Source organism: Doryrhamphus excisus, linkage group LG1, assembly GCF_037039965.1.
Source record: "Doryrhamphus excisus strain RoL-2023G ecotype Guam linkage group LG1, RoL_Dexc_Guam_v1.1, whole genome shotgun sequence".
In the NCBI taxonomy this organism is placed as follows: domain Eukaryota; kingdom Metazoa; phylum Chordata; class Actinopteri; order Syngnathiformes; family Syngnathidae; genus Doryrhamphus; species Doryrhamphus excisus.
In genome coordinates this window covers 3,958,393-3,985,253 of record NC_136357.1, presented here as the reverse complement: position 1 = coordinate 3,985,253, position 26,861 = coordinate 3,958,393, and the positions used below count along the sequence as shown (strand labels likewise).

The 26,861-nt window shown below is 37.2% G+C and overlaps 1 protein-coding gene across 1 annotated transcript in view; it reads right to left on the bottom strand.

Moving 5' to 3' along the window:
* The window catches only part of znf469 (zinc finger protein 469), a 236,608-nt gene that overhangs the window by 86,121 nt on the left and 123,626 nt on the right, over window positions 1-26,861 (bottom strand). The window contains exon 4 of the mRNA XM_078794867.1: window positions 24,295-24,323. The gene's annotated coding sequence lies outside the window, so the exon portion shown is untranslated. The remainder of the gene's footprint in view (window positions 1-24,294; window positions 24,324-26,861) is intronic.

Sequence of the window (26,861 nt, the reverse complement as noted above, 5' to 3'; positions counted from 1 at the left end):
GCAGCTGTAAAATAACCCACAAGGGAGCCAAAGAAAATCACAAAAAAATGACAAGTGAGGTCAGTACACGAAATCCACATCCACGGTCATCTGGTGACCTGATCAAGAGATAAACCAGAGTAGGACTGACACCCCAAGCATGACCCCGACCGTGACCGTGCACGGAAGTTGGATGAAAGAGTTATAGAGAATAAACAAACGACAATCAGGAATTGGTTACAGCCTTACCAACACTCACGGGATTTGTCACGCTTGTAAACATGCAACAATCCCCTTGTGACTGAATAAAAATGACCTTTTCTTTTCCCACTCCAATTACCTACTGGAATTAAAAATAATATTTAAGGTTATAACAGTAAAAAAAACAATATATAAGAAGTTTGTACTCAAAATGATGTGAACATTTCTGTTTCTAAGTATCCAGGCCTTGAACCCTGAGTCATGATGTACTGTAGTCTTTGGGAATCTGGCACAGCTTCCTTTCTCGACTGGGCGGTCAAGTCTCACTCCCCCAGAATCTTCCCAAGTCTTTTTTTCTGAGGTTGAAACACGCTTGGTCCAGTTCTGTCATGGACCCTAATGTGCTCAAGATGATAAGCCTGATCCCAGTTTAGGTTCCATGTACTGTTTCTAAGGAGCTTTATTTGTGTCTTTTGTGTTTGTTGCATACTTTCAAGTGCAAAATACAGGATATGGTGATTGGATGATGATTTGAAGTAAGGGGAAATATTACAAGGGAATTGTGGATCCCAATTCCAGTCAAGGGCAGGAATTCCAATCATCTACAGGGGGTAATAAGAATAGTGGGTGGATAGCTGGAAATTCCACTTTTCTCCTTTTCTCTTCACTCTCCATGGCTACCACTCACGACTGTTTGGTATTCACGTAATTATGCCGTTATAATAGGCTAGAACACGGGTCAGCCTAATTGTTTGGTTACCTTTGCAGAGCTTGGGGATTTTTTTTTACACTAACGTCGAGGAAATGTGTTGAGTGTGCTACCCGCTAAGGGATGGGTGTACTGTATTGCTAGATTTGCCTGTATAGGATAAGATAGATTGGATAGATGGATGGATGGATGCGTGGATGGATGGACTTTCTTTATTGTCATTGCACAATAACACAGCAGTGAAATTGCCAACGAAATGTTGTTGCCTTTATAATTAACAATAATTATATTATTATTAATATTTATTACTAATAATTTATTTTTATTAATATTAATTATAATTATATATATAATACTATTATGATAAATTATAAATAAATTATAAAATTATAATTAATTAATAATTATAAATTATTATTATTGGGCCACTAATTATCGGTCCTAATAATAATTATTATTAATTATATATATAATACTATTATAAGAAATTATAAATAAATTATACAATTATAATAAATTATAATTAATTAATAATTATTATTAGGACTGATAATTATATATATATATATCATGTAATTATATATAATATAATTATATATTATATATAATATATAATACTATTATAATAAATTATAAATAAATTATAAAATTATAATAAATTATAATAAATTAATAATTATTAAAATATTATTATTATCGGGCCAATAATTATGGGTCCTAATAATAATTTGTATTAATTATATATATAATACTATTATAAAAAATTATAAAATTACAATAAATGATAATTAATTAATAATAATTATTATGACCAATAATTATATATATATATTATATATATTATATATAATACTAGTATAATACATTAAAAATAAATTATAAAATTATCATTAATTAATAATTATTATTAGGATCGATAATTATTGGCCTGATATCAGCATAAAAATGCGATAATGTTTGATATTGTATCATTTTTTTCCCCAATCATGAAAACCAAACTAAAAAAATGCTATACACAACACGTGATATGTTATGATACATGATATTGATGATATTCTAACCATGTTAAATATAATCTCAGTAGTAGGTTGGAAATGTTGGCGTCCTCCAGACAATTGAAGGAACCGGTCGCTCTTCTACACTCATTGTAAGTTACACTTCTAAACTTGCAGTACTTTGCAATCAACCAACACATTTTAAACAACTCAACATAAGTCTAATTCCCACAATGCAACGTGATCCACTCCCATACAATCAGCATTTGTGCAACTGTAGTGTATGCAATGCAGCCTATAGTGCCTTCTGTACTGTAAACAGCTGAAAATAATTTCAAATAATTTTCTAGTCAGGGAGATTCTCTCACTCCTTGTCAAACGTGAACACCTGCTGTGTCATTCCTCACACTCTACATAACACAAATCACAGCCAGGTGCTCCTACAATTAAAAGTATGAGCTTTACATAATCATTCTGAACCTTTGACCTTGCCGTGGCGTAGCTGACAGCACGTCGATGAAGGCACGGTGCAGACGAGCTTAGAAAATGTAAAAAAAAAATTGTGCTTCTTAAATGTAAGTGATGGAGAGTTGTAGGCACCATACAACATGCGTGTGCATTGCATGGGTGATTTCATCAGATAATGATTGGAATCCACACCCAGCAGGGATAAATTCTTTCGTGGTTCACTAAATTAAAAAGAAAATTGAACATGAGGGACGTTTTACATCAAATTCAATATGTTAGCATGAAGGCGGCAAGGGCAAAAAGTGGATTTGAGAGAAACACCTTTAGCAGCAACACCTGCTGCTCATCCCCCGCAGGTGCCAAGCTTACACGTTGATGCAGGCAATGATCACACGTCATCAGAATGTATAGAGCTGATACTAAGATGGGACGTCAGCATATCGCTCTTATGGCCAAGAAAAACAGTTTTGCATCCAAAAGCAGGCAATGTGGCTGCACGGTGGACAAGTGGTTAGCGCGCAGGCCACACAGCTAGGAAACCCGAGTTAGTCTCCCCGAGGACATCTCTGAGTACCCCGGTTTCATCCCACATTCCAAAAACATGCTAGGTTAATTAACGACTCCAAATTGTCCATAGGTATGAATGTGAGTGTGAATGGTTGTTTGTCTATATGTGCCCTGTGATTGGCTGGGGACCAGTCCAAAGTGTACCCCGCCCTTCGCCCGAAGACAGCTGGGATAGGCTCTAGCATCCCGCGCGACCCTCGTGAAAATAAGCGGTAGAAAATGAATGAATGAATGAGACATTACAGGCTGCACGGCGGACAAGTGGTTAGCGTGTAGACCTCACAGCTAGGAGACAAGGGTTCAATTTCACCCTCAGCCATCTCTGTGTGGAGTTTGCATGTTCTCCACGTGCATGCGTGGGTTTTCTCCCACATTCCAAAAACATGCTAAGTTAATTAGCGACTCCAAATTGTCCATAGGTATGAATGTGAGTGTGAATGGTTGTTTGTCTAAATGTGCCATGTGATTGGCTACCAGATTGGCGACCAGTACAGGGTGCCCTAAGACAGCTAGGATAGGCTCCATCATGCCCGTGAAAATGGTTGGATATAAAAATTCTGTCTAGTCAAAACATTTGGGTTTGACACAAAATCTGAAACAGGATATCAACATTCTAGTTTTTATTTTTATTGACATCTGTTCCTGAAGCAGATTCCTGAAACTTCCCAAGAAGGGAAGTTTTTTGTCAAGTCAATCTCCAGAATTTGACCCTACTGAGTATCCATTTTACCTGATCAAGAGGACACCGAAGGGAGTATCTCCCCAAAACAGACGAAAATAAAGAATGCAAATGTTTGTTGATGTTAAAATGTCACAGGCTTGCCGGTCTTTATTCCCTTTCATCCATTTCAAATCTATTTTAATCCTTTTACTCACGTGTTATCATGTTATCTTCCGATCCAGATGTAAATACTTGGAATAAAAGCCGGAATCTTAACCTTTTCATCTCATATTCATCTTGTCATGTCAAAGCCAAATGTTTTCAATATGCAGAAAAAAAATACTATCCCAATGCTTTTACCGGGCGGGAAGTAGGTTCTATAAGAGTACATAGAAGAAGCCTCCATGACTGTAGTCCAACTGAACAATGGATGGTGACCTTGGTGGACTCGATCTTATCTCAACTGTACGTTGCAATGCTACACATAAGTCAATGCAAAATCCTTATTTAACCAGCAAACAATATATCACTGGCCAACAGTACACATTCCTTTCCAGTCTTCCAACTTAGGGGAACTATATAGGATGTAAACACAAACCTCATTTTCAAGGATACATTGTGACCAAATATGCTTGGTATATTGTTTTTTGTTTACACTTGTGACTTGCTTTATAGGGACTACGTATTGTTGTGTGTGGTAGTTTTCGAGTTCTAAAATAGAATACGTCTTCAGACACCAACACTAATTCACCAATCATGCGAGACGATTGTTGTGTGTGATGTTTTAGGAATTTGAGAAAAGTGGTTGTGGAAAAACGTGTCGGTCCTGAAGTGGCCCAAGTGAGCATGAAGATAAAAAGCCTATACAATGTTGCTGATGAGATGTACAAATACTTGCTCATGCAAGGATATACTGTATGTACTAGTACTGTTGATATGCTGAAGTGCATTTTCCAGAGGTCAGGTGATCGGCATGAACCAATAACCAAGAAGTCAGTACCATTAGCTGCAGGGGGAGAGGTTTTCATGACACTGGAGTGATACGTGAAACTTTCCGGCACTTGGGCGCTATCCATCCATCCATCCATCCATTTTCTATGCCGCTTATTTTCACTTGGGTCGCAGGTATGCTGGAGCCTATCCCAGCTGTCTTTGGGTGAGAGATAAGGGTAATAATGGTAATGGCTTTATTTCATTTGAACATGCATCAGATTACAATTGAATGCATCACATAATCAGTTCACAGTTCCACATGTCCAAAAGGAGTAGGAAGAAGCAAAGCTTATTAAATCCTACCCCTCCATCTGGTACTTTTACAATCAGTAACTGTTACATTTGTTCACTTCCTGCTTTCCTAATATAGTTTAAGGTTGTTTTTTTTGTCACGTACCGAAGTATGAGGTGATATGAGCATCCAATGACATAATGGGTACCATAGTAAGTGTCAATATAGTGATATATATAGCACATCATGACTGGTTCAAGACTCTTCATCCTTGTATTTAGCAAACATCAACTGCTTGTATTGTTTCTTGAATTCTTGAACACACTGGACTGGTCACCAGCCAATAGATGGGCACATATCGACAAAAATTTGGCAAGTGAAAAACTTTGTGATCAACAAAAAAAAAAAACGATTTTCGATTCCCATCCCGAGTCATAACCCCTGTATATTTTAATTTTTATTGGCATTAAAATGTCCCAAGTCCAACCAGCATGAATTGAATTATTCTCATTATCTTCAAACAGCTAAAATAATGCATAAGGCTAAAAATAACCAATTACCTAAAAATGTCGTCCAATACTTCTCTACAAGAGAGGAGAAATATGATCTCAGGGAAGAACTACATTTGAAACACTTATATGCTAGGACTATGTTAAAAAGCCATAGCATTTCAGTATGTGGAATCAAACTATGGAATGGATTGAGTAAGACCCTCAAACAATGCACAACGATGAGCCAATTCAAGAAACAATACAAGCAGTTGATGTTTGCTAAATACAAGGATGAAGAGTCTTGAACCAGTCATGATGTGCTATATATATCACTATATTGACACTTACTATGGTACCCATTATGTCATTGGATGCTCATATCACCTCCTACTTCGGTACGTGAGAAAAAAAAATGAAAAAAAAATATTAAAAAAAAAATATATTAGGAAAGCAGGAAGTGAACAAATGTAAGTTACAACAGTACAAATGTCAAATACAAAAATATGTGACAAAAATAAAAAAATGTAACTATATTAGGAAAGCAGGAAGTGAACAAATTAAAAATAAAAAAATTATAAAATTTAAGAAAATAATAAAAAAAAACTTAAATTATATTAAAAAGGCAGGAAGTGAACAAATGTAACAGTTACTGATTGTAAAAGTACCAGATGGAGGGGTAGGAATTAAACTATATTAGGAAAGCAGGAAGTGAACAAATGTAACAGTTACTGATTGTAAAAGTACCAGATGGAGGGGTAGGAATTAAACTATATTAGGAAAGCAGGAAGTGAACAAATGTAACAGTTACTGATTGTAAAAGTACCAGATGGAGGGGTAGGATTTAATAAGCTTTGCTTCTTCCTACTCCTTTTGGACATGTGGAACTGTGAACTGATTATGTGATGCATTCAATTGTAATCTGATGCATGTTCAAATGAAATACAACCATTACCATTATTTTTACAAATTGATGACCAACACTATCCTACCATCCACAACACGGCGGGGTGCGTTAGACAGTATGAAGATGGACATTCAACCTAAAAATGTCACTTATATCCGAGGCCACGGGGAGACAGAGAAAGGGACCACAGACCTCGGCAATGTACAATTATCCAAAACAAGAGTGAAGCCAAGCTCTTCGGTGAAAATCACAACAAGTATGTTCCTATTCTTTATCCCATGTTTTAGTGAGGCTCTGGACAGTATGGATTAGGGCTGCAGGGGGAAAACACGCAACGCACGCACTCACACCATATTCAAGGCCATGTGCTTATGTTTTATAGAAACCCCACTGCTTTGTATTATTATTATTATCATTATTATTAGACCCATATTATTATATTATTAGACTCCTCATTGGCTTGTTCTGCTTTAAATAAACTGCTAATATTTTTTCAGTCATTATTAGACGAAGCTGTCCGCCCCAGAACCTCCTCCCAGCTGGGCATGCTCAGAACAACTCATCAGGGAGGCATCCTTGAGGAATCGTGCTCGGACCACATCAACCGGCTCCTCTGGATGAGAAGAAGCAGCGGTTCTAAACGGAGCTCCTCACCCTAATGACTGCATAAATAAAAAGAGTGACAATAATCCATCAAGTCACAAAGACAAGTCAAAAAAGAACGCAACTAATTAATGCAATCGCTCCTCCTATGAGATGATGAATGACAGAGGCCACCGAGGATTATTTAGTCTTTCTGTTGACTTCTATTATGAAATATGGAACTTTCATTCATTTTCTACCGGTTCGTGGGGGTGCTGGAGCCTATCCCAGCTGTCTTTGAGAGGCGGGGTACACCCTGGACTGGTCCCCAGCCAATCACAGGGCACATATAGACAAACAACCATTCACACTCACATTCATACCTATGGACAATTTGGAGTCGCTAATTAACCTAGCATGTTTTTGGAATGTGGGAGGAAACCAGAGTACCTGGAGAAAACCCACACATACACGGGGAGAACATGCAAACTCCACACAGAGATGGCCGAGGGTGGTATTGAACCCTGGTGTTCTAGCTGTGAGGTCTGCGCGCTAACCACTCGAACGCCGTGCAGCCCCTTATTATTATTATTATTTTTATTATTTTTCCAGGACTTGGTTATTCACTTAGGACTGCAGACTTCCCAGTGTGTGGTAGTGGGATCTCAGGGTGGGGCTCAGGTATGGAGCAGAAAAAGTGGCTAACCACTCGACCACCGTGCAGCCCCAAATATACGGCCCATATTTAGGGCTACACGGGGCTGTATAAATGTACACATAAAGTTCATGTATGTGGGAAGTACAATGTGAATAGATTAAGCAACAAAACTGGATTAATTTTCCTAAACACCAATCTAATTCTACCTCAAAACTCTAAAAAAGGACTACAAAAACATCTGAACTTGCACTTTCTAGTGTCTGGGACAAACGTATGGACAAAAAAATGCTCTTCTGCCTTTAAGGTGAATTACTAGGAGACAAGGAAAAGGGAGTTGGCAGCCAGTGTTATTACATTTCAGGGTGTTGGCAGATGGAATAATGACCTGGATGAGCAGCAATTCAATGTGATATTTTACCCTTTGGGTAATGTATGTGTGTATATGTATAAGTGAGATTTCATCACTTATCAAACATGAAGATACAGTGAGATACACCAGGACTGGATGAGTTAGAAAAAAGGTCACCCTGTTCTAAGAGCCCACAAGGGGAGGAGATCAAAGTCGAGAGCTTGGCATGCTCCACTGGGGAGTTTCGGTCCATGTGTGCAGACTGGACCAATGAACATGTTTAAGATGAGCAGAGGTTCCAGAGAACCATCTGGGGTTTTAGGTGTTGTTCTAGAGTTCAGAACCTAACCAGATCAGGTTTCAAAGTCACTAGTTCGGTAACCGGTCGCACGGTGAGTAAGTTGTTAGCACGTAGGCAACACAGTCAAGAGATCGGGAAGACTTGGGTTCGATTCTCCGGTTGGCATCTCTGTGTGGAGTTTGCATGGTCTTTCCGGGTACTTCGGTTTCTTCCCACATTTCAAAAACAAGCTAGGTTAATTTGAGACTCCATATTGTCCATAGGTATGAATGTTAGCACGTAGGCCACACAGTCAAGAGATCGAGAAGACTTGGGTTCTGTGTTCGATTCTCCGGTTGGCATCTCTGTGTGGAGTTTGCATGGTCTTTCCGGGTACTTCGGTTTCTTCCCACATTCCAAAAACATGCTATGTTAATTGGCGACTCCATATTGTCCATAGGTACAAATGTTAGCATGTAGGCCACACAGTCAACAGATCGGGAAGACTTGGGTTCGATTCTCCGGTTGGCATCTCTGTGTGGAGTTTGCATGGTCTTTCCGGGTACTCCGGTTTCTTCCCACATTCCAAAAACATGTTCGGTTAATTTGAGAATCCATATTGTCCATAGGTATGAATGTTAGCACATAGGTTACACAGTCAAGAGATCGGGAAGACTTGGGTTCGATTCTCCGGTTGGCATCTCTGTGTGGAGTTTGCATGTTCTCTCCGGGTACTCCGGTTTCTTCCCACATTCCAAAAACATACTAGGTTAATTTGAAACTTCATATTGTCCATAGGTACAAATGTTAGCATGTAGCCCACACAGTCAACAGATCGGGAAGACTTGGGTTCGATTCTCCGGTTGGCATCTCTGTATGGAGTTTGCCTGGTCTTTCCAGGTACTCCGGTTTCCTCCCACATTCCAAAAACATGCTAGGTTAATTGACGACTCCACATTGTCCATAAGTACAAATGTTAGCACGTAGGCCACACAGTCAACAGATCGGGGAGACTTGGGTTCGATTCTCCGGTTGGCATCTCTGTGTGGAGTTTGCATGTTCTCTCCGGGTACTCCGGTTTCTTCCCACATTCCAAAAACATGCTAAGTTAATTGGAGACTCCATATTGTCCATAGGTATGAATGTTAGCACGTAGGCCACACAGTCAAGAGATCGAGAAGACTTGGGTTCGACTCTTTGGTTGGCATCTCTGTGTGGAGTTTGCATGTTCTCCCCGTGCATGCGTGGGTTTTCTCCGGGTACTCCGGTTTCTTCCCACATTCCAAAAACATGCTAGGTTAATTAGCGACTCCAAATTGTCCATAGGTATGAATGTGAGTGTGAATGGTTGTTTGTCTATATGTGCCCTGTGATTGGCTGGCAACCAGTCCAGGGTGTACCCCGCCTCTCACTCAAAGACAGCTGGGATAGGCTCCAGCATACCCACAACCAAGTGTCTCTTGGAATACCAATCATTAGCATATCAAGCCAGACTCTTATTGCTTTTGAAACGTATTAGCTGAGATTCAAACTCGGATCTCAACCGAGCCAACCATTCCACTATGCTGCCTTTGATGAGAGCGTGGCATTTAATGAATCTGGTGATGCGATGACTTCACATGTTATCGTCATGACATCAGGTTCATCATTCAGTCATCATATTCTTCCTGGGGGCTGACATATCGACGCTTATGGCGAGATTTGGAAAAAAGGTGAGCGAGAGTACGACAAGTGAAGGCTTTGTTTGATATTAATGTGCTTTTTTGCAGAGATACCTCAACAAGCCCCAGCTTGAGGTTGATGACATTATTGACTGCTGTGGTAACTGACATTTTAAAAGACGGAATGGAAACATTGGGTAAACACATCACGCTGGGAAATGTTTTTGTTTGCTGGTGCTATTTTTTTTTTTTAGGTTGTGGGTAGAAAGATTTTTTTTTAAGGTCTTCTGAATCAGGAACAAATGATCTGTTGATTTATCACAGTCCATGCAAGTATTTTCTGGAGTAACACAAAACCATTTATTGGTACAAAGCTTATGCCAGAGCTCTTATTTTGATATTTTGAAGGCCTTAAGTAGCTGGCAGGGATGACTATTTCACGAGTTGTAATGTGCTTGTTTCCAATGTTGCGTTGCGTGTTTGTATTTCCACCCCGAGTTGAGCAGACATGCGGTGGCTTGACACTCTCTTGGCACAAGTACACAGATTTATGGAGTGAAATGTGATACTGACGTGATATAAATAAATAGTCCAATTATATTCACTTAAAATACTCAAAGACCAGTCACTTGGAATTCAGTTCTACTGAACGTGACGTGCGGTCGGTAAGAATAACGCAAGTGCATCTCGTTTTTTGTCCGATTAGCAAGAATAAAGATGTCACACTTTACATTAAAGACAGTACACAGGCTGTACAACATCATTGTGGTGTATAGTAAATATTTCATCAACATTACATTATGAGGGTTGGAAGCAATTTTCCCACATATTATGAAATCATTTAATTTTCATACTTTCAGTCACAATCACAAAGTCTTGTCGGGTTTCCAAATTATTAGATCTTGACAATAAAACTTAACTTTATTTAGCTTAGGCAACAAAACAATCCATATTAGCAAATCAGTCAATATTCAACTTTAATATCTGCAGGGACCATTTTGATGTTGATACTGTGCTACCAAAATTGTACGACATATACTCTAATTCATAACTAAGTTTATAACTAAAGGTGTATAATGTATAAGGCTAAAAATAACCAATTACCTAAAAATGTCATCCAATACTTCTCTACAAGAGAGGAGTTAACTATATATACTAAATGTACTGCAAAAAAGGCCAGTAAGGATAATTCATAATGCTGCCTACAGAGAACATACTAACTCCTTATTTCTAAAATCACAAATACTTAAACTTGCTCATATAGTTAATCTTCAAAAGAAATATGATCTCAGGGAAGAACTAAATATGAAACACTTATATGCTAGGACTACGTTAAAAAAGCCATAGCATTTCAGTATGTGGAATCAAACTATGGAATGGATTGAGTAAGACCCTCAAACAATGCACAACGATGAGCCAATTCAAGAAACAATACAAGCAGTTGATGTTTGCTAAATACAAGGATGAAGAGTCTTGAACCAGTCAAGTGACAAAATGTTTTTTAACTATATTATTATTGCTAAAAATTTTTTTTTTTTCGTTTGTATGACTCTGCTGCGCATTACAAAGAGAAGAAGTGTTTCTTTTGTCATGCAAACTGTAATCCTCATAAGAGGCTTACCGCCAAAGCGCACTTGCACCTTGTCAACCAAGGATGTCCAAAGTGTGGACGTTTGTGGAACCAATTTTTTTTATGGGCCTGCAAACGGCACATTGTAGAAAAAGTAACAACAACAAAAAATGAAAGTTGGAGAAGAGTTGATACTAAAAAGTCTGACGGATCACTTACACACATACACAGTGCACACATAGCTGGTTCATAAACAAATTAAATCAATTGATTTTTTAAAATAAATAATAAATTAGATTTAAAAAAAAAAAGAAAAAAACATTAAAAAAATTAAAAAGCACAAATACAAAATAATAAAAAAAAACAAATAATTATATCAGAAAGGCAGGAAGTGAACAAATGTAACAGTTACTGATTGTAAAAGTACCAGATGGAGGGGTAGGATTTAATAAGCTTTGCTTCTTCCTACTCCTTTTGGACATGTGGAACTGTGAACTGATTATGTGATGCATTCAATTGTAATCTGATGCATGTTCAAATGAAATAAAACCATTGCCATTACCGTAATTAAAGACTTGACTTGACTTTTCCTGGAAATGCAATAGAAGTGTTTTGAACATTGTTGTGGTAATGGTGAATTTGAGGGTATTTGGGGGGTGGAGGGGATAGTGAAAGGTGGCCACTTTTCAACCACAAATCCTTCAATCAGCAAGGCAAAGTGTTGAAGACACGAGCTTGTTTCCCTTCACGTAGCCTGCAAAGCCACTGAAGAAAAGCAACAATCACTTTCAATCCAAACAATAACTTTGTAGAAATATATTACACAAAAAAATGATTGCGTTAAATGATCAAAGTTATGAAAAAAAGTAACGTAATGCATAACCAACAAGAAGCAGTGTGTCTTGTACCAGAAAAGAGGCTTCAGGGGCCTGTGCTCTGAAAGCGACGAGGTTCAGAACTGTCAAATGTTCAAGATTAATGGAAAAAGATTGCAGCAAAGGGAGCTACGGTGTCAAACCTAAGATATATAGACAAGAGATTCCTTTAGAGAAGGACTACATTTTACTTTTGTGAGTATTGCTGTCAAATATGAAAGAAATGGCTTTGTGGTTTGAAGGAAATATAGACATCATTATAGTTATAGTGTAGTAAAACTAATTCTTTTCAATCCTTCTGTTTATTTTCTTATTTTTTTGTGTGTTTTCTGTTACGCAAAGAAACCTGAAGCGATGATGCAGCTGTGTGAACAGTTTTTGGGACAATTTTGGTACATACCTTTAAAACATGGTATGTAGTAATAATAGAATTACTCAGGTCAACATCCGTTTGGTCCAAAGATTGCTGTGTTAAGCATTCAGAATACTGTTCGATGCCGTAGCCTACAGGAGTGTAATGGTTCATTTATTCATATCTTGATTTTTTTTTCTGGTTCAGTACAAACTTCTGTCCATACAAAAAAAAAAAGCCAGGGGTCCTTCTTACGTCATGTATTTACTCAGGAGAAGTATCCACAATGAAGGGCCCCTCCACAAGCCTGGGAGTGTGGAAGCGTGCAGGACACGCCCACAAGCAAGCATGCAGCCCAGCCTTTGACTAGCGGGAGTCATGACTAGACTAGCGGACTAGCGATAGTGCTAAAAAAACGGAACTTAGAAACACTCTTTGTTAGGCAACGATTCAACGAATACGTAAATCAGTGGTGTCCAAAGGATGGCCCAGGGCTCATTTGCTGACCATAGCTTGAATTTTTTCAACAACAACAATAAAAACAGCTAAATTAAAGCAAAATAAAGCAAAAGTTATCATCTAACTAGAAAGACTTGATCCTATTAACACAAGGATTTGCCAAAACCAAACAAACCTTGAAATTAGATTGAATAAGCTTCCTAGTGAAATACGTAAACCAGTGGTGTCCAAAGGATGGCCCGGAGCTCATTTGCTGTCCATAGCTTGATTTTTTCCAACAACAACAAAAACAGCTAAATTAAAGCAAAATAAAGCAAAAGTTATCATCTAACTAGAAAGACTTGATCCTAATAACACAAGGATTTGCCGTAACCAAACAAACCTTAAAATTAGATTGAATAAACATGAAAATCTTCCAATTCATCACCCCCCACCCCCCAAAACCACACACTATACTACACTACATCCATTCATTAATTTACATATGTCCATGAGTCTGATCAAAACAAGGAATTTGTGATTCATACTACAAAACCACTCTGTCACAACAACAAAAAAACGAGCTCATTTGATGACCATAGCTTGATTTTTTTTAACAACAATAAAAACAGCTAAATTAAACCAAAATAAAGCAAAAGTTATCATCTTACTAGAAAGAATTGATCCTAATAACACAAGGATTTGCCGTAACCAAACAAACCTTGAAATTAGATTGAATAAGCTTCCTGGTGAAATACGTAAACCAGTGGTGTCCAAAGGATGGCCCGGATCTCATTTGCAGACCATAGCTTGATTTTTTTAACAACAATAAAAACAGCTAAATTAAAGCAAAATAAAGCAAAAGTTATCATCTAACTAGAAAGACTTGATCCTAATAACACAAGGATTTGCCGTAACCAAACAAACCTTAAAATTAGATTGAATAAGCTTCCTGGTGAAATACGTAAACCAGTGGTGTCCAAAAGATGGCCCGGAGCTCATTTGCTGTCCATAGCTTGATTTTTTCAACAACAACAAAAACAGCTAAATTAAAGCAAAATAAAGCAAAAGTTATCATCTAACTAGAAAGACTTGATCCTAATAACACAAGGATTTGCCGTAACCAAAAAAAACCTTAAAATTAGATTGAATAAGCTTCCTGGTGAAATACGTAAACCAGTGGTGTCCAAAGGATGGCCCGGAGCTCACTTGCTGTCCATAGCTTGATTTTTTCCAACAACAACAAAAACAGCTAAATTAAAGCAAAATAAAGCAAAAGTTATCATCTAACTAGAAAGACTTGATCCTAATAACACAAGGATTTGCCGTAACCAAACAAACCTTAAAATTAGATTGAATAAACATGAAAATCTTCCAATTCACCCCCCCACCCCCCAAAACCACACACTACACTACACTACATCCATTCATTAATTTACATATGTCTATGAGTCTGATCAAAACAAGGAATTTGTGATTCATACTACAAAACCACTCTGTCACAACAACAAAAAAACGAGCTCATTTGATGACCATAGCTTGATTTTTTTTAACAACAATAAAAACAGCTAAATTAAACCAAAATAAAGCAAAAGTTATCATCTTACTAGAAAGAATTGATCCTAATAACACAAGGATTTGCCGTAACCAAACAAACCTTAAAATTAGATTGAATAAGCTTCCTGGTGAAATACGTAAACCAGTGGTGTCCAAAGGATGGCCCGGATCTCATTTGCAGACCATAGCTTGATTTTTTTAACAACAATAAAAACAGCTAAATTAAAGCAAAATAAAGCAAAAGTTATCATCTAACTAGAAAGACTTGATCCTAATAACACAAGGATTTGCCGTAACCAAAAAAAACCTTAAAATTAGATTGAATAAGCTTCCTGGTGAAATACGTAAACCAGTGGTGTCCAAAGGATGGCCCGGAGCTCATTTGCTGTCCATAGCTTGATTTTTTCCAACAACAACAAAAACAGCTAAATTAAAGCAAAATAAAGCAAAAGTTATCATCTAACTAGAAAGACTTGATCCTAATAACACAAGGATTTGCCGTAACCAAACAAACCTTAAAATTAGATTGAATAAGCTTCCTGGTGAAATACGTAAACCAGTGGTGTCCAAAGGATGGCCCGGATCTCATTTGCAGACCATAGCTTGATTTTTTTCAACAACAACAAAAACAGCTAAATTAAAGCAAAATAAAGCAAAAGTTATCATCTAACTAGAAAGACTTGATCCTAATAACACAAGGATTTGCCGTAACCAAAAAAAACCTTAAAATTAGATTGAATAAGCTTCCTGGTGAAATATGTAAACCAGTGGTGTCCAAAGGATGGCCCGGAGCTCATTTGCTGTCCATAGCTTGATTTTTTCAACAACAACAAAAACAGCTAAATTAAAGCAAAATAAAGCAAAAGTTATCATCTAACTAGAAAGACCTGATCCTAATAACACAAGGATTTGCCGTAACCAAAAAAAACCTTAAAATTAGATTGAATAAGCTTCCTGGTGAAATATGTAAACCAGTGGTGTCCAAAGGATGGCCCGGATCTCATTTGCAGACCATAGCTTGATTTTTTCAACAACAACAAAAACAGCTAAATTAAAGCAAAATAAAGCAAAAGTTATCATCTAACTAGAAAGACTTGATCCTAATAACACAAGGATTTGCCGTAACCAAACAAACCTTAAAATTAGATTGAATAAGCTTCCTGGTGAAATACGTAAACCAGTGGTGTCCAAAGGATGGCCCGGATCTCATTTGCAGACCATAGCTTGATTTTTTTAACAACAATAAAAACAGCTAAATTAAAGCAAAATAAAGCAAAAGTTATCATTTAACTAGAAAGACTTGATCCTAATAACACAAGGATTTGCCGTAACCAAACAAACCTTAAAATTAGATTGAATAAACATGAAAATCTTCCAATTCATCACCCCCCCCAAAACCACACACTACACTACACTACATCCATTCATTAATTTACATATGTCTATGAGTCTGATCAAAACAAGGAATTTGTGATTCATACTACAAAACCACTCTGTCACAACAACAAAAAAAACGAGACTCTATAGTGTCCTAAAATCTGCAAGTTGGGTCATGAAAGTAGGTCCAACCCCTCAGGTCTGTACGCCTTGTGACCTCCAGAATCACTCCGGCCTGTCAATCAACCGCTAAGCTCCCGAGAAAGAGGGGGGGTTAGTGTAAAGGAAGAACAAACAGCTCCATACTCGTACTAATCCATGTACAGTATGAGGCGTGTTAAATAAATGCCACTCCAATGACTCTCCTCTACAAAGCAAACACTAAGAACACATCACACTTACATAGTATTACATATGTCAAAAAAAATGATAAAGAATGTAAACTTGGAGAAAACGAGGATGCAATAGTGTCATGACTGGTGTCGTAGTACCGTCAACGTTGTAGCAGTTTCCTTGTCTCCATGAAAACGACAAGTCGGCGTTATCAGATTTTCCGACTCTGGAAACCCTTTAAGGTCATCTAGAACCCTGGTTCCATGCGGATGAAAGGCTGAAACGATAACATACTTTGCCGGTTTTGACCGTTTTGAATGTGTCCGTGTGGACAGACCCTTAACCTAATCCTATTCCTACACTGCTCCTTTCACATGGTATACATTTACATTGGCAACTTGCTTTGGGTGGAATTTGAGTGTGTTAAATTAAATAAACATCCATAATTCAGCAGTGAACCCAACATTCATGTTTTTTAGGGAGTACCTGCAGCGAAGCACATGCAACCTTCAAGGTCCCGAGGCTGTGATTCGAATCCGTATACTATCCAGGCCTTTCTTGTTTTGACAACTACACCCGCTATCATGCTGCTCCGCAATATAATGCACGGTTCAAAAAATATGATTCTATTCCGATTACAGCCCAACTGCTGATTAAGTGAAGCTTTCACTCTGGAATTAAATCTTAAAACTTCCTACTTCCCAGCATGCTTTGCTAGACTACTTTGTCAGAAGTTGTAAATATTAGATCTTTAATGTTATGGTAATGGTAATGGTTTTATTTCATTTGAACATGCATCAGATTACAATTGAATGCATCACATAATCAGTTCACAGTTCCACATGTCCAAAAGGAGTAGGAAGAAGCAAAGCTTATTAAATCCTACCCCTCCATCTGGTACTTTTACAATCAGTAACTGTTACATTTGTTCACTTCCTGCTTTCCTAATATAGTTTAAGTTTAAAAAAAATAAAAATAATTTTTTAAATCAGTAACTGTTACATTTGTTCACTTCCTGCTTTCCTAATATAGTTTAAGTTTAAAAAAAAAAAAATTTTAATCAGTAACTGTTACATTTGTTCACTTCCTGCTTTCCAAACATAATACAGTTTAAGTTATTTTTTGTTTTTTTTTTAATAATGCACCTTGTACCGAAGTACAAGGTGATATGAGCATCCAATGACATAATGGGTACCATAGTAAGTGTCAATATAGTGATACAGTGCATCCGGAAAGTATTCACAGCGCTTCACTTTTTCTACATTTTGTCATGTTATAGCCTCATTCCAAACTGAATTAAATTAATCTCTTACCTCAAAATTCTACACAAAATACTCCATTATGACAATGTGAAAAAAGTTTTTTTTGACATGTTTTGAATTTATTAAAAATAAAAAACAAAGAAATCACATTTACATAAGTATTCACAGCCTTTGCCATGAAGCTCAAAATTGAGCTCAGGTGCATCTTTTTTCCACTGATCATCCTTGAGATCTTTCTACAGCTTAATTGGAGTCCACCTGCAGTAAATTCAGTTGATTGGACATGATTTGGAAATATAATAACTGTCTATATAAGGTCCCACAGTTGACTGTGCATGTCAGAGCACAAACACCAAGCATGAAGTCAAAAGAACTGTCTGTAGACCTGCGAGACAGGATTGTCTTGAGGCACAAATCTGGGGAAGGATACAGAAACATTTCTGCTGCTTTGAAGGTCCCAATGAGCACAGTGGCCTCCATTATTCGTAAATGGAAGACGTTTGGAACCGCCAGGACTCTTCCTAGAGCTGGCCGGCCTTCTAAACTGAGCGATCGGGGAAGAAGGGCCTTAGTCAGGGAGGTGACCAAGGCCCCGATGGTCACTCTGTCAGAGCTCCAGTGTTCCTCTGTGGAGAGAGGAGAGCCTTCTAGAAGGACAACCATCTCTGCAGCAATCCACCAATCAGGCCTGTATGGTAGAGTGGCCAGACGAAAGCCACTCCTTAGTAAAAGGAACATGGCAGCCCGTCTGGAATTTGCCAAAAAGCACCTGAATGACTCTCAGACCATGAGAAACAAAATTCTCTGGTCTGATGGCTTTGCCACACTCTTGGACTCTCATGTTTGATTTACCGTGTCTTTGAAGCGACTATTTTTCCAGGTCTTGATGCTTGTCGCTAATGTAGACATGTAGTATTTGGACAACATACTCTCCACCAGAGCACGCTGTTAATGGCCATTTTTTTCTCATCGCTAAGGACAGTCTTTCATCTTTCAAAAGTCGTTCTTCCCAGCATGCACTCAAACATAGAAATATTACAATGCAGGAAATAAATATTTCTTTACCGAACCTGGAATGTTTTAAGATTTATGGAAATTCTACCCTACTGTGTGAAATGCTCAAGAACGCTGTTTATGTTTCAGACCCAAACATTGGATAATTGTCATAAATATTTGTGAATAAAACAGTCGAACAGTTTTGCAGTGATCTGTCATATTGTGAGTACCCCATGTAATCACAGTCATGTGTGTACAGTGTACGTGTAGTACAGCAGGTTCAATGGTACTTAAGACAGGGTACAAAAAAATAGTAATGCTGTCACCTTAACAATTAGTTGCAACCTTTTAGAACTCTGCCATCAACTTGAAAAATGTACCAATTCCAGGGGGCACCACATTTATATATTTTCTTATTTAGTAAAAAACAACAGAAATCATAGTTTTTGACTTACATGATATTGAACGAGAACAGGCGATATTTTAACGTTACTTTTAAGAACAGAACAAAAATATATGACTGGAACATTTTGACGTGTTTTATAATGTTGCACTCCCGTTGGCATGATGCTTTTATCTGTTGAACGTCTTTCTATAAATTTAAACTAAAACTCATACTCAATACTCAGTACTACAAATAATTTATGTTTATGTGTAGTTATATAAAGACACATGCAATACAGATTGCAGATTAGTTTTGTTTACAACAAAAGTTACCTACAGTTCCCAAGATGCTTAGAGTGCCGAAACAGAAAGTCTTATGCAGCATTTATGCTTTGATCTGACAAATCTTAAGTAAGTTTGATCAAATGCACATATATGTACATATATTTACACTTATTATAAACAGCACCTGCCACTTTTATATTTATATTGTTATTCCTTGTTTTATTTTTATCCTTTTCCTTGTTCTTACTTTTACTTTCTACAAAATGCACCGTGGAGTTACACTCAAATTTCGTTGTATGCAATACTATGACAATAAAGGCGATTCTGATTCTTCTGAAATGTAGAATTACTAACAACGACACAACTATTGAGCTCCAATGAAAAAAAAAAAACACCAGCCAAGTGACAAGTGGCACTGGGAACACCGAATTAGGTCGGATTGCAAGGTTTACACTGTGCATAAAACAGTTATTGTGCAGTTTCAATCTTCTCTAACCGGGAAATATCACATTTTAATCTTGTGATGTATCTCATGACACCCCTAGTGTGTTGGTTTCATTTAATGTGCGCAGTGAAAAAACATGTTCACAATGGTTCCTGAGCCGAATGTAAGCGAGTGGTGATTTGAACAATAATGGACATGGTGCAGAATGCCTGTAACATGTTACGTTTCTTCTGTAATGGAGTTGAGGGAGCACAGTAGGATGTCGCAGGATGTTGGAAAATTTAAATGTGATGTGATTTCTCATTCCGAAAAAAAATGTCTTGCAAGTACTAAGCCTGGGGGCGATAATAAATCGGATAAAAATGAAGTGGATAATTTACCCGGCCTCAATATTTTACCATGTGCATGCATGTTTTTCCTCAATTCTCGCTTCCGAATAGACAGAGGTTCACTCTGTGCATCGGTAATGGTAATGGTTTAATTTCATTTGAACATGCATCAGATTACAATTGAATGCATCACATAATCAGTTCACAGTTCCACATGTCCAAAAGGAGTAGGAAGAAGCAAAGCGTATTAAATCCTACCCCTCCATGTGGTACTTTTACAATCAGTAATTGTTATATTTGTTCACTTCCTGCTTTCATAATGTAGTTTAAGTTTAAAAAAAATAAAAATAAATGTTTTAATCAGTAACTGTTACATTTGTTCACTTCCTGCTTTCCATAATACAGTTTAAGGTTTTTTTTAAGGTTCTCGTAAAACCAATCTTGTGTATCTTCTTGACTTGTGACTTGACTTGACTTGAATGTCTCATGACCCCCCTAAAAGACGGTGGTTATCCAACTACGTACTTCGTACCAGGGCATGCTCTCATGTTTCTGAGTGAAATCACTATATATGTGTTTCAGCTTTGGATTCATCTTTATCTCATATGAGTCAGATAAAGCAAGTGCAGAGAGGCCAAGATACTCAATCATTGACATTAACAAGAGGGATGAGAAACACGTCACTCTTTGGTTTCACCCTTTATGGCGAGCCCCTAAAATCCATCCATTATATTTCATCCCCGTTTGTTAAATCACAGCAACGATTCCAGCACCGCATTTTAAGGATTCGGTCATCTCATGGTACTGTCAAAAATTCCACTGAATAGGACATCAACTAGAAAGGGAGCCAAGTTTAGCAAAATGGAGAAGATGAGATAAAATTATACTTCAAAATATGAACAAACTCGGAGTAATTTACCCTTAATGGAAATGAGGTAATGGGACAAAACGGAGTACACAGAGAGGCTGAAAATTCCCAGTTGAAAGCTAAACTACTACCTACAATCTACTACGGAAATTGTATCTGAAAAAAGCAAACACTGTAACTTGGCATAAAGCAGTTAAAGAGCAACGCTCACATTTTATTGCAAAGACCGAAAACCTGAGTAAACTACTATGGATTCAGTGTCTGCCCAGAAGGATTTGACACGAGGTGCAGGAACTTGGTTGGAGTTAGAAAAGAGAGCAAAAGAAGCCAGCTAAAAAGTCACCTCTGACGTTCTTTTGTGGCTTCAAAACCCTCCTATCTTTGGCCTCCGGTCCCTCTCTATTTATGCAAGAAAATAAAGAAGAGAACATTGCCCCTCCTAAATCCGTAAACTGCAATTAAGCTAAATTCCAAGTTTATTTCCAAATTCTGTCTTTGCTCCAGACCATGTGAGAGACTTCAGTCTAAAATTATCACACTTTTGGTCGGGAGGCCAAGTCAAAGCCAAGCACTGGGACCGTCTTCTTTCAGGCCGCAGGATCCCAGAGATGCAGCGGTTCCGACTATTGTAATAATCATCTACACGGCCAAATATGACCAAAGTATCATTTGACAATTTGAAAATGTGACTGAGCTTACAATGGGATCGTAATATTCCACTTATGCTCTTAGTGCTGCTTTTAAAGTGTATGGGAAAAAAAGTAAAATGATGGATTGTGTTGTTTTGTGCGATATTCGGTGTGCATGAGGCGGCCCGTTTTTTTTTTTTTTTTGCTGTTGTCATTGCTAACCATCGTTTCTGACATGCGGTGACAAATATAAGCCTGTCTGCACTCCCTCGCTTGTCCGTCTCCCCATCATGTGTTTACACGTCAGTGGAGTTTAGTGACAGGGCTGTAATTGGGAATTTGGAAGACTTTTCCTGGGAGGGTGGTGGTCAGCGGAGAAAAACAAAATTTACATTTGACAGGGAGGAGCTTAAGACTTAACCGTGCATCATCCTCCATTGGTTGCGGTCGGGGACGGGCATTAGCATGTGGGAGAGGTAATTTAGAGTTGAATATACAAAAATCTCATGAGATTTAGAAGCGTCTACAGCAGGGGTCTCAAACTCAATTTACCTGGGGGCCACTGGAACTAGGGTCTGGGCAAGGCTGGGCCGCATCAGGTTTTCCAAAAAAAAACAAAAAAACGCATTTATTAAAAACAGAAAAATGAATAAACTTTGCTTTGGTTTCGATTTTCTACAATAAAAGTTCTGATAAAACATTCCACTGTTCTCAAATATCTTACTTTTTATTTTTCTACACAAAATAAGATGAAAAATAAATAAACAAATCAAGAATAAAGAAAACCAATCAGTAATAAATAAATATAATAATAATAATAAAACAGCAAATAATAAAAACTTAAGAAACCACATATAGTTGGTGGGTAGACAAATTATTTTTTCAGATTAAAATGAACAAAGCATTATTAGAGCCCTGTAGACATGACAAAACACGACTATAGTCACATTTATACTTTTTTTAAATTTACAACATATTGCGCAACTGCAGGGTCTTGAGACACATGCTAACTCGCAAACTAGAGAGCTAGCGACCTAAACGGTAGCCTTCAAGTTATTTCCTTTAAACGTAAATAGCCAAAAACTTACCACTTCCACACGAATAGGGAGGATAATTATTAACATGAACATTAATCAAACGTAATATTTTTTCATGGGCCTACAGTATATCACAACAGTGTACTCCCTTTGGACGTGTTTAGTGCCTGTCGGCAACACCGGTGAGCTCCAACGGAGATATCGGTCTTGCCTTAGCAGTACTCGACACTTTGCTCTGATTGCTCTCCTCTTCAGTCCGCCTCTCAAATGTTGTATTCGGTGTTGTGCTCCAACCTGAGGTTTTTACTGAGGTTTGTTGTGTTGCCACAACGCCTTACGTTTTTTTATAACCAATAACGCAAAAGGCATCTTGGCTATTTGTGGAGCTTAAACAGCACCACACATGGCTCCGTTCACCATCAGCCATGGTTTCAACAATCAGACTGGCAGAGGAGTGTGCTACTAGCCACGTTTACATGAGGACTTTTTCTCTTTCCGAATGACCTTTCCGAAAGCAATGGTATACATGGAAAGGAATATTCCAATCGTAAACACCAACTTCACGTGATACCGACTTCCTCGAGTTTTCTTTCACTTGTTGGAATAACTCCGTATGGCCAGTTTTTCATTCGTCCAGTCTTGAAATTTAGTTTGAATCAAAAACAACGATTGCTCGCCTCCATTTTTTTTAAATCGAAGAACGTCTCGAGCTGCGTGTTACGTCATATCTCAGCATTCGCTGAAAGAACGCACCCAAGAACAGGAAAAGATAAAGTTCAATCTTGCTAATATTTTATAATTAAGCTCGGCACATGTTTTATATAGATATATATTTTCTTTTTTTAATAAAACTGGACTTGTGAATGGCGTATAGAAGGGTTTAGATTCTGTTCCACAGATGCCGCTAATGCACACGAAAGCTGCTTGCCAACCGCCAATAAACAACAGAAGAAGAAAAACACCACGAAGAAGAACGCAGTCTGACAACTTTCCGATTGAGCGGATACAAGATACCTCAATCGGATTGGGGAAAGGAATATTCCACCCCTGTGAATTCGATTATATATTCATTCGGATTGGCACTTTTCTTTCGGAATGAGGTGTATACAAAGGTTAGATTCTTTCTGTTTGAGCAAATAACCCAAATGGAATTGGAATATTTGTGTCCATGTATACGTGGTTACTGTTTTCCACAGTTTTCCATTGTGTTCCTGGTAATGATATACCTCAAGTGATTGAAGCATCAAAATTCAGAAGAATCAAGAGTTGTAATAATAAGACCATTCACAGACATTCTAATGTGTTTATGACAGAGAGCAAACCGGTAGCACCAAATATAAATATATGGGAAACACAGATGTAGTAAAGATTTGCATTTCTACTCTGACCAGGAAATATTTCCACTGTCAGTCAAAGGTCACGCTTTCATAAAAAAAAAAAAAAAGAAAAAAAATGGTAAGCATTTTTTTTTTACTGCTGGACACCAAATTGATTAGCCATGACAGGATTCAACGTGCGTGTTTGTACATCACCATGGCAACCTGCATTAGCAGATACCAAACACACAGGATCGCCAAGGAAACAACATGCAACAAAAACAAGCATTTTGTCTTCAGGGTCTTGCTTTTTGGCGGAAAAGAAGAGTTTGTTTTTTACATTATGGTATTATAACAACAATATTGGAGATATGCTGATTGATGCATAAACAGGAGTATCCGAGTTAATATTAATACATAGGAATATTTGACACATGTGTATTATATGCACTGTGATGCATCCCTTGTCATGTACTGTATTTAGTTTTACAACAGGAAAGTTTTTACTCACCACATACAGTCATATGTTAGCCTTTAGACCTAAAAACAAGAGAAACAACAAATTGAATGAGAGGGCATGAAAAGAAATGAGAACCTTGCGAGCAAGAATAAACTAAAATAAAAGTAACCGCATATAAAGGATAGCCTTCCTCAGCAAACTTTTTTTTAAGACACCCCATAAAGACATTAGCTGCTGTTCCAAATCATGTTAAATCATATTTACAATTTTAATATCAAATAACAGTGAGAGCATGATTTTAACTGAGATGATGTATATGATTTATTTGCATAAGGAAATGAATTATTAAAAGAATTTGCGCACTTAAATATCCACTCTGACCCATCGTGGAAAGTTGTAAATGTGTCGACTAAGAACTGTGTATTTTTGGCTAGTGATGTTTAGTCCATGTAATAGCTTAACATTTGATTCATGTAATATATGTAAGTAATATTTGGTATGATGTATTACAGATGTATCACAGTGTTTTGCCAGGCAAAGATATCCACAGTATGGCCCCGTTTTTTTTATTTACCCACGGCACAGTAGACATAAAATATATGTCAAACCCCAATATATATATATATATATACGTATATATATATATATATATATATGAAATTAAAATGAAAATAAAAAATATATCAATACAATTAGGGGTGTCTGATAATTATCTGTACTGATAATTATCAGCCCGATAATATCGGTTGATATCGGTATCTGATATTATCCAGATCATCAAAACCGATATTAAAATATATTGGTTGATATCGGTATCTGATTTTTTTCCAAATCATGAAAACCGATACTAAAATATATCAGTTGATATCGGTATCTGATTTTTTCCAGATCATGAAAACCAATACTAAAATATATCGGTTGATATCGGTATCTGATTTTTTCCAGATCATCAAAACCGATATTAAAAAAATATCGGTTGACATCGGTATCTGATTTTTTTCCAGATCATCAAAACCGATAATAAAATATATCGGTTGATATCGGTATCTGATTTTTTTCCAGATCATGACAACCGATACTAAAATATATCGGTTGATATCGGTATCTGATTTTTTTCCAAATCATGACAACCGATATTAAAATATATCGGTTGATATCGGTATCTAATTTTTTTACAGATCACCAAAACCGATATTAAAATATATCGGTTGATATCGGTATTTCATTTTTTTCCAGATCACCAAAACCGATATTAAAATATATCGGTTGATATCGGTATCGGAAAATTGAGAGTTCAACAATATCACCATATTGTTTTTTTGGCAAAAAATCCAATATCGGATATCCCTAAATACAATATATTAAAAAATAGCGGTTGATATCGGTATCTGATTTTATTTCCAGTTCATGAAAACCGATATTAAAATATATCGGCTGATATCGGTATCGTAAAATTGAGAGTTCAACAATATCGCCATATTGTTTTTTTGGCAAAAAATCCAATATCGGATATCCCTAAATACAATATATTAAAATATATCGGTTGATATCGGTATCTGATTCTTTCCAGATCATGAAAACCGATATTAAAATATATCGGCTGATATCAGTATCGGAAAATTGAGAGTTCAACAATATCGCCATATTGGTTTTTGGCAAAAAATCCAATATCGGAGATCCCTAAATACATCCACATCATCAAAACCGATATTAAAATATATCGGTTTATATCGGTATCTGATTTTTTCCAGATCATGAAAACCGATATTAAAATATATCAGCTGATATCGGAATCAGAAAATTGACAGCTCAACAATATCTAAATATCGGCCAATATCGGCACTCTGATACAAGGAGTCGATTCCAGACTCCGCCAGATTACACCCGAGTGCAAAACTTGTCATGCACAAGTTTCTCGTGGTTGCACAGAACCTGTGAAGTTTAATACGACCAACCTCATCACACATTTGTAGCATCATTTCCCATGGGATGACAATTATTATTACTATTATTATTGTTATTACTATTATTATTATTACTATTAATTTAATAGCACAGGGATGTTGGCATACTGTAATTATGTTGGGAGAAATTCAACATCCATCATAGATTTGACTTCAAATATGGAGCACTGTGTGGAACTCAGACCCTTCTGGAATAATAATATAATAATAATAATAATAATGACTCTCGCCATGATGTTTAACCTAATACCCTGACCAAAATTTCAAATCCAGCTGCATATGTAACCTTGCTTTTTTTTTCACCACGTGTGCACAATGTACAGGATATGAATGTGATGTCATACTTGTTTTGAGTTTACATGTGAGTGGCGGCGGCGCAGCTGAGTTCTAGCACCGTGTTGCCCATTAACCTTATGCTTCGGGACCACCCCGGCATGAGTGTGAGGATAAACATTTCTTAATGGATTCAGCAGGGAAAAAGCCCTGCTGGAGTACGACTGCATTGTGAAGGCCAAATAGTGCTATGCTCAATCAAACAGTCAATAAGAGGGTTAGCGGAGTCACAAAGGTCATGTTCAACTCTGGGGGGGGGGGCTTTTCCACCAGATGCTTGTGTTTTTCACAATGCTAATAATGCAAATAGGTCTTGAATAC